This window comes from Chanos chanos, chromosome 4, assembly GCF_902362185.1.
Source record: "Chanos chanos chromosome 4, fChaCha1.1, whole genome shotgun sequence".
Classification (NCBI taxonomy): domain Eukaryota; kingdom Metazoa; phylum Chordata; class Actinopteri; order Gonorynchiformes; family Chanidae; genus Chanos; species Chanos chanos.
The window spans coordinates 8,579,412-8,590,754 of record NC_044498.1 but is presented as its reverse complement, the minus strand read 5'-3'; the positions used below and the strand labels follow the sequence as shown (position 1 = coordinate 8,590,754).

General features: G+C 39.8%; 1 non-coding gene across 1 annotated transcript; it reads left to right on the top strand.

Annotated features, from left to right (window-relative positions):
- The first annotated feature begins 10,170 nt into the window (after positions 1–10,170).
- Positions 10,171–10,252, top strand: trnas-gcu (transfer RNA serine (anticodon GCU)). The gene has a single exon. It is a non-coding gene; the product is annotated as a tRNA-Ser (tRNA).
- The last annotated feature ends 1,091 nt before the right edge of the window (positions 10,253–11,343 follow it).

Here is an 11,343-nt window from a genome sequence, read left to right as displayed (position 1 = left end):
TTCCTCAGAAAGACTGTATGTTTGTTTGGTTAAACCTGCTTTGTATCTCATTGTATCATGCAAAATTAAACAGACAGGCTATCAATTGTGATGGCAACTTTTGATCCATAGATGGCGCTGTCAGAAGAACTGAAAATTGTTGAAAATTGTGAAATATGATGATTGAGGCTCAAGTAATGAAGGATTTAATAAGAATTTATTTTAAAAAGTAAAACTTTTAAAAGATGGTATTTTATTTTTGTAAATTACGTCATACATTCAGTTTTATTAAGGATACATGATGATACTAGAAGATGGTACATTCCTAGCTCTGTGTGCAGTACGCTCTTTCTTTGTTCAGAAAGTATAATCTCGTTTTGTTCTGGCTCAAAGCCAAAGCAATCCCACATGTCACGTATGACTATTTGTCATTACCTCCCCTATCGTTTTTCTTTCTTTATCTAGTAATCACGATGATAATGGTTGTACCATTACGAAAATCACAAGAACCACAAGAAACCACTTTAATTTCCCACAAGTCACTTAAAAAGATGAAGCTGCCTTGTTGCAGACAAATCTTAAGATGACCTATGAGACGCTTAGAAATCTGCATGAAGAGACACCTTTGTACTTCTGTCTGGTTTTCCTCGCCTGGTGGAGGAGTTTCTGTAATTTTCTTTCGGAGAAGAGAGTGGAGGAAGGAAACAGACCTCCTCGGGGTCTGCTCTTAGTCCACTCAAACTAATTTGTTGTGATAGAGCCCCTCAAACGTGTTTTTTTTTTTTTTTTATCGGCTGCCTAATGGCTTCCTCTCTTTGCTTGAGATTTGGCACTTGTGCTCCAAGGAAAGGACTTGTGAACTTTGGGAACGCTCCGAGATGTGAGGATTAGGGAGGATACGAAACTGATCGTACAAGAGGTGACCTCTGGTTGAGAGATGATGGGAGAAATGGGAACAATGGGAGCAGTAATGGTATAGCGGTATGGGAGGGCTTAGTAATTGGTGGATTGTAGACTCAGACCCCGAGCATGACAGCTCTGCTGATACGCCCCTGAGCAAGGCATGTGACTCTGAAGTTGCTGGAGAGATGCTTCACGTCCTATATAGATAGTAATAACTTCAAGTCATTATGGATGAGTGCATCGTACATATGAAGATAATCTCTATCTTTTGGAGTGCAGTCAAGAGGGGAACATATAGGTCTCGGCCATTTGATTTCCAGTGAATTCGGGTGCAGCAGTTTATATGAAACTGATAGACATAATCTGATTGGTTAATATGTCAGTATATATATTCGAGCATTTGTGAGACACGATACTCGCTTTTATTTGTATGTACTGACAACGCAATCTTATATTGCTTGTCATCATTTTTCTTTTCTGAGAATAGTATACCCTTGAGTGTGTTTGCTTGTTTTACTACATTGCAAGCTCTGGTCATTCTTTTCAAGTCACCGGACTGACTCTTTGGTCTCCAGGGCGTTTCACGTTTTCTCCTTTTCATTTCCCACAAGTCACCAGGGACTCTGTGAATGCTATCGTCCCCTACAGCTGTCAAGGAGATGAGCTCCATTGCACAGAATGACTCTCTGTCAGATAACAACGGCTGGAAGACGTATTTCTCCCTCTGTTCTCTATACAGTTTGTTTATCTCCCCTGTAGCAAGTCCTTCTGAACATTTATCAGGAAAGACATAGGATATGGCACATTTGAATTCATTTGAATCCATCTGTATGGAAATAAAATAAGCTAATATGCTCGGTAATACCGGTAAATAAGCGAGATGAAAGAAAAATACATTTCAAAACGACATCATCTGCTCTTGCCGGGAGCCTCATATCAGAGACTTTTGAGAGACAAGCCTCTCTCACCTCACACTGCAAATGCTTCTCTTGTCATTGTGATATCAGTAAAGTCATAGCCAAATAAATAAATAAATAAATAATACCGGTTGTTTTGACAGAATCCTAAAGATGTGTTTACCTGATGCAATATGCTGTTCTGCCACAAAGGATATTGGATGACTTAAGGTCCTTGCCAAATATACAGGAATGACACCTGAGAACTTTAACATGTCAATTTATATATTTAGCCAACAAGTTTTGACTGATGTTTCATTCAAAGAGCAACTAGGTTATGGTGAGGAGTTGGGGGGGGAGGGGGGGGGGGGCTGGGGGAATGAAACATCATATTTCACCTTGACAGGAGTTTATGGATGGATAAATGTGGAGTGATTATGGATGGATGGATAGATATGGATGGTGACTGTGGATACCTTACTATTAGTATTAGTATAAGTAATATTCGTAAGTTGGTGATGGTCACGGATGACTCCGGTATTTTAATGACCACAATAACAAATTGGGATTCTAGTTAATATGTTACTGATTTTTATTTTTTATCTCAGTATTTACAGTGTTTTTAATTCCCTGTCAGACAATATTAAAAGTGGTTGACATTGTCTGACATGCAATTAACATGTAAATGTAACAGATTCACACTTCCACCTTTAAGCTATAAGATGCCTTGGCTTCAGGCTTGCTAACTGCACTGCAAAATTATTTATGCAACAAGACATGTTCCACAATGACGCACGTAAATTCAAATACTAATCGCTAAACTTTGGTGCAGAGGGCTGTCAGCACTGAGGTGTTTCAGGCCCACCTGACTCACTGCAGCAAGCAAGCTGTTTACTGGAAATAGATTATTTTTCTGTTGTTGTTATAATCTGGTTGATGGTATAGTGTGTTTGTGCTTATCAGACTGCAGAGAGCGATTTGTGGTAAGATGAGTCTATAAGTTTGGGGGTTGTAGGCTAAAAAGTTTTGGAAACACTGGGATTGTAGACCTGTAATGACCAGAGCAGCAACATAACTGAGAGAGAGAGAGAGAGAGAGAGAGAGAGAGAGAGAGAGAGAGAGAGAGAGAGAAAACAATCACAGAGCCACTATTTGTAAAGCAGGTTTTACGCTGCTGGACAAATGTGGATTGTGGCTTTAAATGGCTGCTTCATTCAACCCTGTATTTGTCTGGCAAGGTGATTGAAATATTTATCCATTTCAAAATATGAACATCAAAGTGTGAACACCATGTTCCAGTGTTTTATTTCATTCCTCATGGACCTGTGGACTAAAGTGCTAAATAAGGTCACATCCTTGTTCGCTCTCTCAGTAAGAAGCGTGTTTTGAAACACAGTGAACCAGTGGGATGTGATCAGTGATGGGACCACTAACATTGTCCAAAATAACTGAAATGAATCTATTTTCCCTGCTTTTACCACATTATCAACACCCTGCATCAAAATGGAGCCATGAGGCAAAAAAAGAAGGGAGGAGAGAAAGAAAGAAAAACAAAGAAAAAAAGAGAGAGAGAAAGAAAGAATTTAACATCTGGTATTTGGAATCAAACAGAACAGCCTGTCATATGTTGGGTTACATTGGTCTCTTCACACCACGTATCAAATGGATTGTAAAATGAGGAAAAAATTGGGTGAAGCAAAATGTCAGCCCGACACATCATCTCTGGCTACCTAATTGAAGACCTTGTGATTACCTGGCGAAGAAACTGACAAAAGGCAGGGATGGTTAGGTGAAGAGGTCGGATTGTGACAGTGCTAATTGCGCTGTCTGTTTGAGTTTAGCGTAGACAGTACCCTGACCTTGAAAGCTGTAGTTCGACAGACAGACATTAGCCCCCAACGCACACAAATGCCTCATGCACCGAGGGGGGATTTTAGTGCGCTGCAGCCCGCCTCCGACTTCTTATAAAACCAGCCAATGTCTTGGAGGTTAATGCCTTTATTTAACGGAGCAGCCAAGCTCTTATTGGAGGATTGTTATCCCTAATGCAACACATTCTCTCCTTTCCTCTTCACTCCCCCCGTCCCCCCCCCCCCCCTCCTCTCTCTCTCTCTCTCTCTCTCTCTAGGGCTTCAGGCAGAAGAGGCAAACGATTACAAAAGCTGCGTTACGTAATTCATTATCTGGCCCGGTTAGGATTGGTTCATGGGAAGGCAAGGCTTTTTTTAGAGGAGGGAATAAAAAAAAAAAAAAAGAGAAAAAAAGGGGATGGGGAGTGGGGGGGGGGGGTTGAAGGATTTTCAGATGGAGATTCTGTGCAAAGAATAACAGGGGGGCTGTGAACAGTTGTGCAATGCCTCATTGATTTTAGAAGAGCGGTTGAGAGAAATCTGCCCATCCGTTACCCCCCCCCCAACCCCCCACCACCCCCCCACCCCCCCGACCATCCCTCCTCCGTCCTCGTCCTCCCTTCACTTTCAGCCTCCGGTCAAGACCAGGCATCGCTTTACCGCCAGAGTGATGGCCGATAGATAAAACCTATGAAAAGTGCATTTTCACAGTGTAAAAGCTATCTTTCATAACACTGGCTCGGGGTAATCAAAAAAAAAAAAAAAAAAAATGCCTCCGTTACATTTCTGAATCAGTCCCGAGGATCTGCGACTAATCAAAAACGCTCACAGTTCCTTTTTTCTTTTTTTTTGTTTTTTTCCTTCCTGTTTTGCCTAAGCTGACAAGGTCAGAGCGACGCATAAAAACTGACTCTACATTCACATTCACTATGACACTCAGTGCGGCGGCAGAAGAGCCAAATGGGTAGAGGCAGCTTCCTGGGCCTACTGTCCAATGCATTTGGTTAAATCTTTTCCGTATCTGTGAATCAGAAAAAGATTATGTAACATTGTTACCGTCATTTGCACAATAATACTAGCTACATTGCCTAGCACAGAATAATACTGTAACCATGTCGGAATAAAAGCTTAGGTCTATTTGTACATATGATATGCTTTGATTGTTTCTGTAAATTCTCATATACAGGGCCAAGGCTCATATAATACTTTGTATAACGTCCAGTAATTGGACCTGAACCATTTATTTAGGGTGGCATTAAAATGACTACATCTTAGCTACACCGATAACAAAATATTGAACACTTTGCCATTGCATAAAAATGACTGTGACCTCTATAACACAACATTATTTGAAGAGGAGACACTAGTTTTAACCTTTTTTTTTTTCTTTTGCATAACAGCAATTTGCATGGGCAGTGGTTCTTGATTGAAACCACTAAAACCAGAACACTTGGTTTGAACTTTTTATATAAAGCCGTGATGTACAAAAAAGACTAAGGCCAGCAAGACATGAACATCAGTATTCTAACACTAATGACTATAAAGGTGCATATTTTTTATTTTTACTGTAGCCTACTGAGTCTTTGACTGCCCCGCTATCAACGGAAATAAAGAGACTTTCTGTACTCATTTGCTTCCTTTGACAAAAGAGGCATTCATGCATTTCTACATCAGTTGTTCCCGCAATTCTATGAGACACAAATAATAAACAAAGCAAACATGCTACTCGAACACATATGCGTGTCCTTGGCTGTACATGCGTGATTGAAAAAATCAATTCAGTGATTTTCTTCGAGATCAACTAAATTAGTATGTTTAAACGTTTCAGTAAAATAGACGGTTGCGCTATAACTCATTTGTGGGGTATGACTCACAGATCTGTTGCTATTCATTCATTCGTTTTATAAACTGAATTCATAGACAGATACTGCTGCCATAATGCTGCGTCTGACCTCTAAGTAAAAAATAATAGTGTAACAGTTTTATTTAAAATCTTCTACTGACCTTTTCAAAACCTTGTTTTGAAAAGGCCATGCAACTAACATAAAAAAGCCATTTAAGCAAACTTTAAGATGTGATATGACCTTTAGGAAGACCCAAATGGACCCCATTACACAAAAATGATTTCAGTATGTCTTGACAAAAATAGTAGCAAATCTGTTGTTCTTCAGATATAGTATGATTATATTTCAAAAGAGAAATTCAAGGCCAAATCTTTATACAGCCCAGTATAATAACTGATGAACTGATCATTAGAATCATGAACTAAATGTCAGATAATGTCCCAAAAAACAACTAGTTTCTTCACACCTAAGGTACTCCACCTGACATTAATCGTTTTATTTCACATTTTTGAGGATATTTCTCTTATCATTTTATTGACCGCATTATATTAAACGTTTTGGGTAGGAACATTAATACAAATGCACATTTTAACTCTGGTTTGGTATTCATTTTTCATGTATGTCTGAATTGCTGTCAAGGGAGGAAATCAAATTATTTAATGATAAAGTCTTTAAATCATTAAAAAGATCAGTTTGACAGTTTTTCAGACAAGGATATTCATATAACGTGAAACAAGCTTGTTACAGCAGTAATGCTCGAACAATAATGTGTGTCACCACAGCTAAAATGGGAATGTGTTGATTTAACTTTAACTTACTTACTTACTTACTTATTTTTATTTTTTTTTTAATTAATTTATCTTGTCGCCCAAACACAGTGTCTGGAATGTTCCTCTCAGCTCTCAGCCTGGTGACATTGTCACGGGGTAGCTCCCATGGTGCTCAGTATCCTATTTTCAGCTGTAGGATGGACATGCCAGTGTAATTGGCTTGTGTCAACCTCCTCTACAGTGATCTGAGTCATTTTGCACTTGTCATAGCGCAGGTCTCGCCCTTCTCACCTGGACACCATGTACGGCCCTTGCTGTCTCATTTACCAACTGTCAAAACACAGCCACGGAGCTGGCAGACTGAGCTCAGCTAACAGGAGGTGCAATGACGAGCGAAGATACATATATAGCCTTTCACATAGCTCTGTGCAGGCACGCATGTATAGACAGTATGTTGACTGTTAAGAGGAGCGCATATGTTGCTCACATGTCGTAATTGCTCTGATGGGATTGGTTAGATCTTTGAGATCTTCTGTTGCTGTGTCCAAACAGCAACATTTTTTATTCAAGGTGAAAAACGAGTGAAAATGAGTTTAATCTTCCACCTGAGCACAAACTCAGTGAACTTTGTGTGGCACAAAGTTGAGAGCAATGTGGGGAACCCAAGTTTTAGCTCATTGTTCCACAGCACAATGCCAACACAAAAGTTCATCTGCAATTTGGTTTTTTTTTTTTTTAGTTTTTTATTCTGAGGTTCACAGGTCATCTGTGTTCTTTTAATGAGTGTGAAAACGGATAAGATGTTTAAGATTCTGTAACGGAGCTACTGTCCGTTCCAGCGTATAATGAATAGCAAATGCAATACTTTAAAAAGGCATTTAATTGTGCACAGTTGCATGATACAGACAAATGGTGGTAAACATGGCGGCATCTACAATGAAAAAACATAACTGACTTTATCTTTCATCGATTATTATTATTATTATTATTATTATTATTATTATTATTATTATTATTGTTTTCTTCTTGGGGAAAATTATTTTTGGTTTTGGTTCTGTTGCACTTCTTACCCTCTGGTTTGGACGCTCAGCACTTGGAAGACCACTGTTTGGGAAAATAAAATTTACACTCTTTGGCATCACAAAGTATCTGTCCCTGCCTTTTATTCTGTGACTGCAAGGTTACCCTTCACAGTTTCCTACACCATGTAGTCCCATAAGAGATTGTTTCATTATTACACCGGGCAAACAGTTTCCCATCATTACTTCTGCCATATGCCATTTTAAATTAGTTGGGTTTTGATGACTGCTACAATTTAAAATCGACAAAAAAAACCACATTTAATATTTATTACCGTTTCTTTAAGAGGCATTTACATCTGAGAAGAGACATGTTCACTTTTGCCTATTTGGTCGTTCTCAGAGATTCAGTTAAATTTTGTACTTATCATTATTATTATTATTATTATTATTTTTTAATTATAGATTTTATTCATTTGTATGCAAACATGAAATTTGTATTGTACCTTTACCACTGGCCCTCTAGCAGTAACGCAACATCATTAAACAGGTTTCATTAAACCTACACAGAGCATGGTGTTAGAGAGCCATAGGAGGTGTTAAAATTCACACAGCAGTAATGGTCAAAGTTGGTCTGCTCCTGAAGTTCACTCACACACAGCTATTCACAGCAATTACAGCTAATGTAAGGTGTACTGGCTTGGCAGTTGAAGGAATATGCATTAATTAAATTCACAGACTAGACTTTTTCTCCAACCCTCAAATTTTGAGCTGGTTCTCCACGTATTTGAAGGACCATGAAATTTCACGTAAGGCTCGTGGTCAGAATGAGACTAACGCTCTCGTACACGTATCTCTGATGTCTGGCCCTCTGATGATGCTATCGCTTACGTACTATTGCAGTCCAAATCTCAAAATGCAGATTGTCATCTGAACAAGACCTGTTCCTTTCACTCGCATGCTGAGAGCCTCTTGAAACATATTAAGTTGGAGCTGCATACCTGTGGATGGAGGAGGTTATGCTGAGTTTATCAGATCATTAGAAACAAAAACCCTTTTAGCTTAGCATAACAATATGACTGTGACAAGTATTTAAAGATGGTGAGCTTTTTCTGTTCATCATAATGGAATTTTTATACTTCAGGCAAATGGCAGGTCTTACAATGTACCAAAATGCTACATTTTCTGAAAACGAGAGAGTAGTTCTTTGTATATCATGTCACCCTGCTGTTCATCTCTTACTTTATATTTTGACGATTCAGGATCTGGCTTAATTTGTCCAAGTTTATTTGTCTTTTTTTAACCTCCTGCATAGCAGCCTATCTAACCAAATAATATAGAATAAAAATTCCAAGTGTGCACTGGGTTAAATTAGCATTGAATGCAGGTCAGATGTGCACATCCCCAAAAATGTTTTCAAAGGTTCTGTTTACTTTCTCATAACTATGGAGCTAGTGTTTTAAAAGAAAACACCTAGCATTGATACGGAACAATTCAATATTTATCTTTTGGTCGAATTATTTGATAAGTCCTATTCAAACAATTCACATAGTTTCATTTGGGCAAACTGCACGGCTGGCTACCTATGTCCAAATTCCCATCATGTTCATACAGTGCTTAAAGAGTTTTGCTTAAGTTAGGAAAAGTCGTCTGCCAGTCTAAATCAAAATTTGAGGCTTGCTCAGACCAAGAGTAATGTAGCTGTTTGCTATTTCTTTGTTGGGTTTCCTGCTAAACATACAAAACTCTTCATAAACTGGTGAAACAATGCTGCGTGGAGCACATAAGTACATTTAGCATCGGACGAACCCAAAGAATCCAGTGATGTTTCTCAGCTCTGTTTGTAGGTTTGTCAAGTTGATTCAGAGTAACTGAACTTCTCCTCAAATTGCTGGGTAACCCAGAACAAGACTCAATGCTCTTTTTATGCATTTCCAAGCCTTTTTGAAAGTGATTCCTTTCCAATGAACTAAAATGTCTCTATTACCACTGACTGCTACCCCATGAAGAGTGGAACACAGCAGGTGCTCACTGTGCTGTTGAAGGCTTGTGTGTCAAAACTGCTTGAAGTGTAGCATCAGTTTAGCTTAGCAATACATTTTGTGTGTCAAGCTTGACACGGAAGATCTGCTAGACACGAGAGAAGATCTGCTGGACAAAATATTACAAACTGTAATTTATATTTACACACAGAGGAAGGTGGTGATGAATATGAAGACTTGGACAGAGAGGTGCACTGTTTAAGCCTATGTAAGAAACTGTGAACCTCTGAATGCCTTTTTCTTACTTCAAACTTCATGAGGCTAGTGAAGAAAAGCAAATGGTTTTCTTACATTTCTTAAAATTTCTGGCTTTTTGTGGATGGCAGTGGCAGGTTGACTGTTCTGCTGTGTGAACCACTGGACTTTGAATGCCCAGAGGTGGCCACCACTGATCTGATGGCACGTCCTGCTGTAATCAGTGTAATCAGTCCTGCTGTAGTCAGTGTGCATAAATTGAGTGTCAGAGAGAGAGGCCGCCTGAACTTTTCTAGAGGACAGGTGGGGAAGGAAGAAACTTCTCCGCAAGAATACGGCCAGGGCAGCTTGCTGTCAGCTATCAGTTCCATAACGTATTAAAAAATGCTTACATAAATTGTGAGGTTGTGCAAGTGGACCTCAAACCACACACACACACACACACACACAAAAATCCAAAACGTTCAGGAAAATATACAACTGATGAAATGGAGAGTTTTCAAGAGACTTAGGCATAAATCCCATTGAAGATCTGTGGGGGTACTTGAAGTGCACTGCACATGCAACCCCCCCCCCCCCCAAAAACACTCCAGCATCACTGTTAAAGCTGATAATAAAACGTCATCTGAAACATGAAGTAATTTCTGCCAATGGGACAGCACTAATGATAGTGACAAGGTGGCCGAGTGGTTAAGGCGATGGACTGCTAATCCATTGTGCTCTGCACGCGTGGGTTCGAGTCCCATCCTTGTCGACAATCGGTTTTTGGAGGCAGCTGTGGCCTAAAGGGTAGAGAAGTGTGGGCGTATGTGCTCACTGTTCACTGCTCCAAGTGTGTGTGTTCACTGCTCATGGATGGGTTAAATGAAGAAGATGAATTTCACCACGGCAATTAATATGGCGCCGCGCCCCTGAGTCCAGCGACTACTTCGGGTACGTGGTCCGTGATGGTGGCGCGTGTGAAACGCAGCGGCTACTGAGCGGGATCCTGAGGTCATGCAGTTTCGTCCCACTGCGTGTACCGTGGGTGTATATGGCCCGGGGCGACAATCAAAAGAATTTCATTTCATTTGTAGCCAGGGGTGCATTTACACATTTCCAACCCCGGGTGTTGCCATTCTGTTAAGTTTTATCGCAAAAAAAAACATTGAAAGAATTTCAATATACGCTTTTTTTTTTAAAGCGTGCAGTATCATGTCAATCCACTGATTACACTGAGACAAAGATGTCATATCCAAATGCCCGAATATGTCAATAAAAATCAGAGGTTTTCAGAGAGTGTTCTGTCTCAGCGCCGTATGCCTGTCATAGCCTTGCCACTAAACGAAATCTTCTTGCTTTCATTTCTCTTCTCCGCTTCTGATCTGATTTCATTGCCTGGCCATTTGTTTAACACTTTCAGGCAATGAATTGCTTTCATTCGATAAGCTGCGCCGTGAAGGTCGAGCAAACCTTGTAGTGTGAAGGTCAAACAAACCCATGGGCGCTGTGTATTAGAGGTATTGCAACATTTTTCGGATGAGCCCAGAAGTCCTGAAGGAAAGAAAGGGTGGGGGCAAGAAAATCTTCAAAGTGTCATTGATTGACAAATACCATCATTCCGAGCTGTCTCTCAGCAAAACATATTTTTGCAATTTCTTTCGTTATATATATATAGTCATATAATGAAGTTTGTCAAGAAGGAGAACGCCCAGCAGTACTGCTGCACGGCCTTAAAATGATTTTTCTCCAGATAACGTTCTGCCTCTAGATAAGGCCCCCATACTTTGAGTTTGTGAAGACAGTCACAGTTTGGACTAATTTAAAGTTTTGTTCTGATCGTTGGGTGCGCATGATGAAACTCCC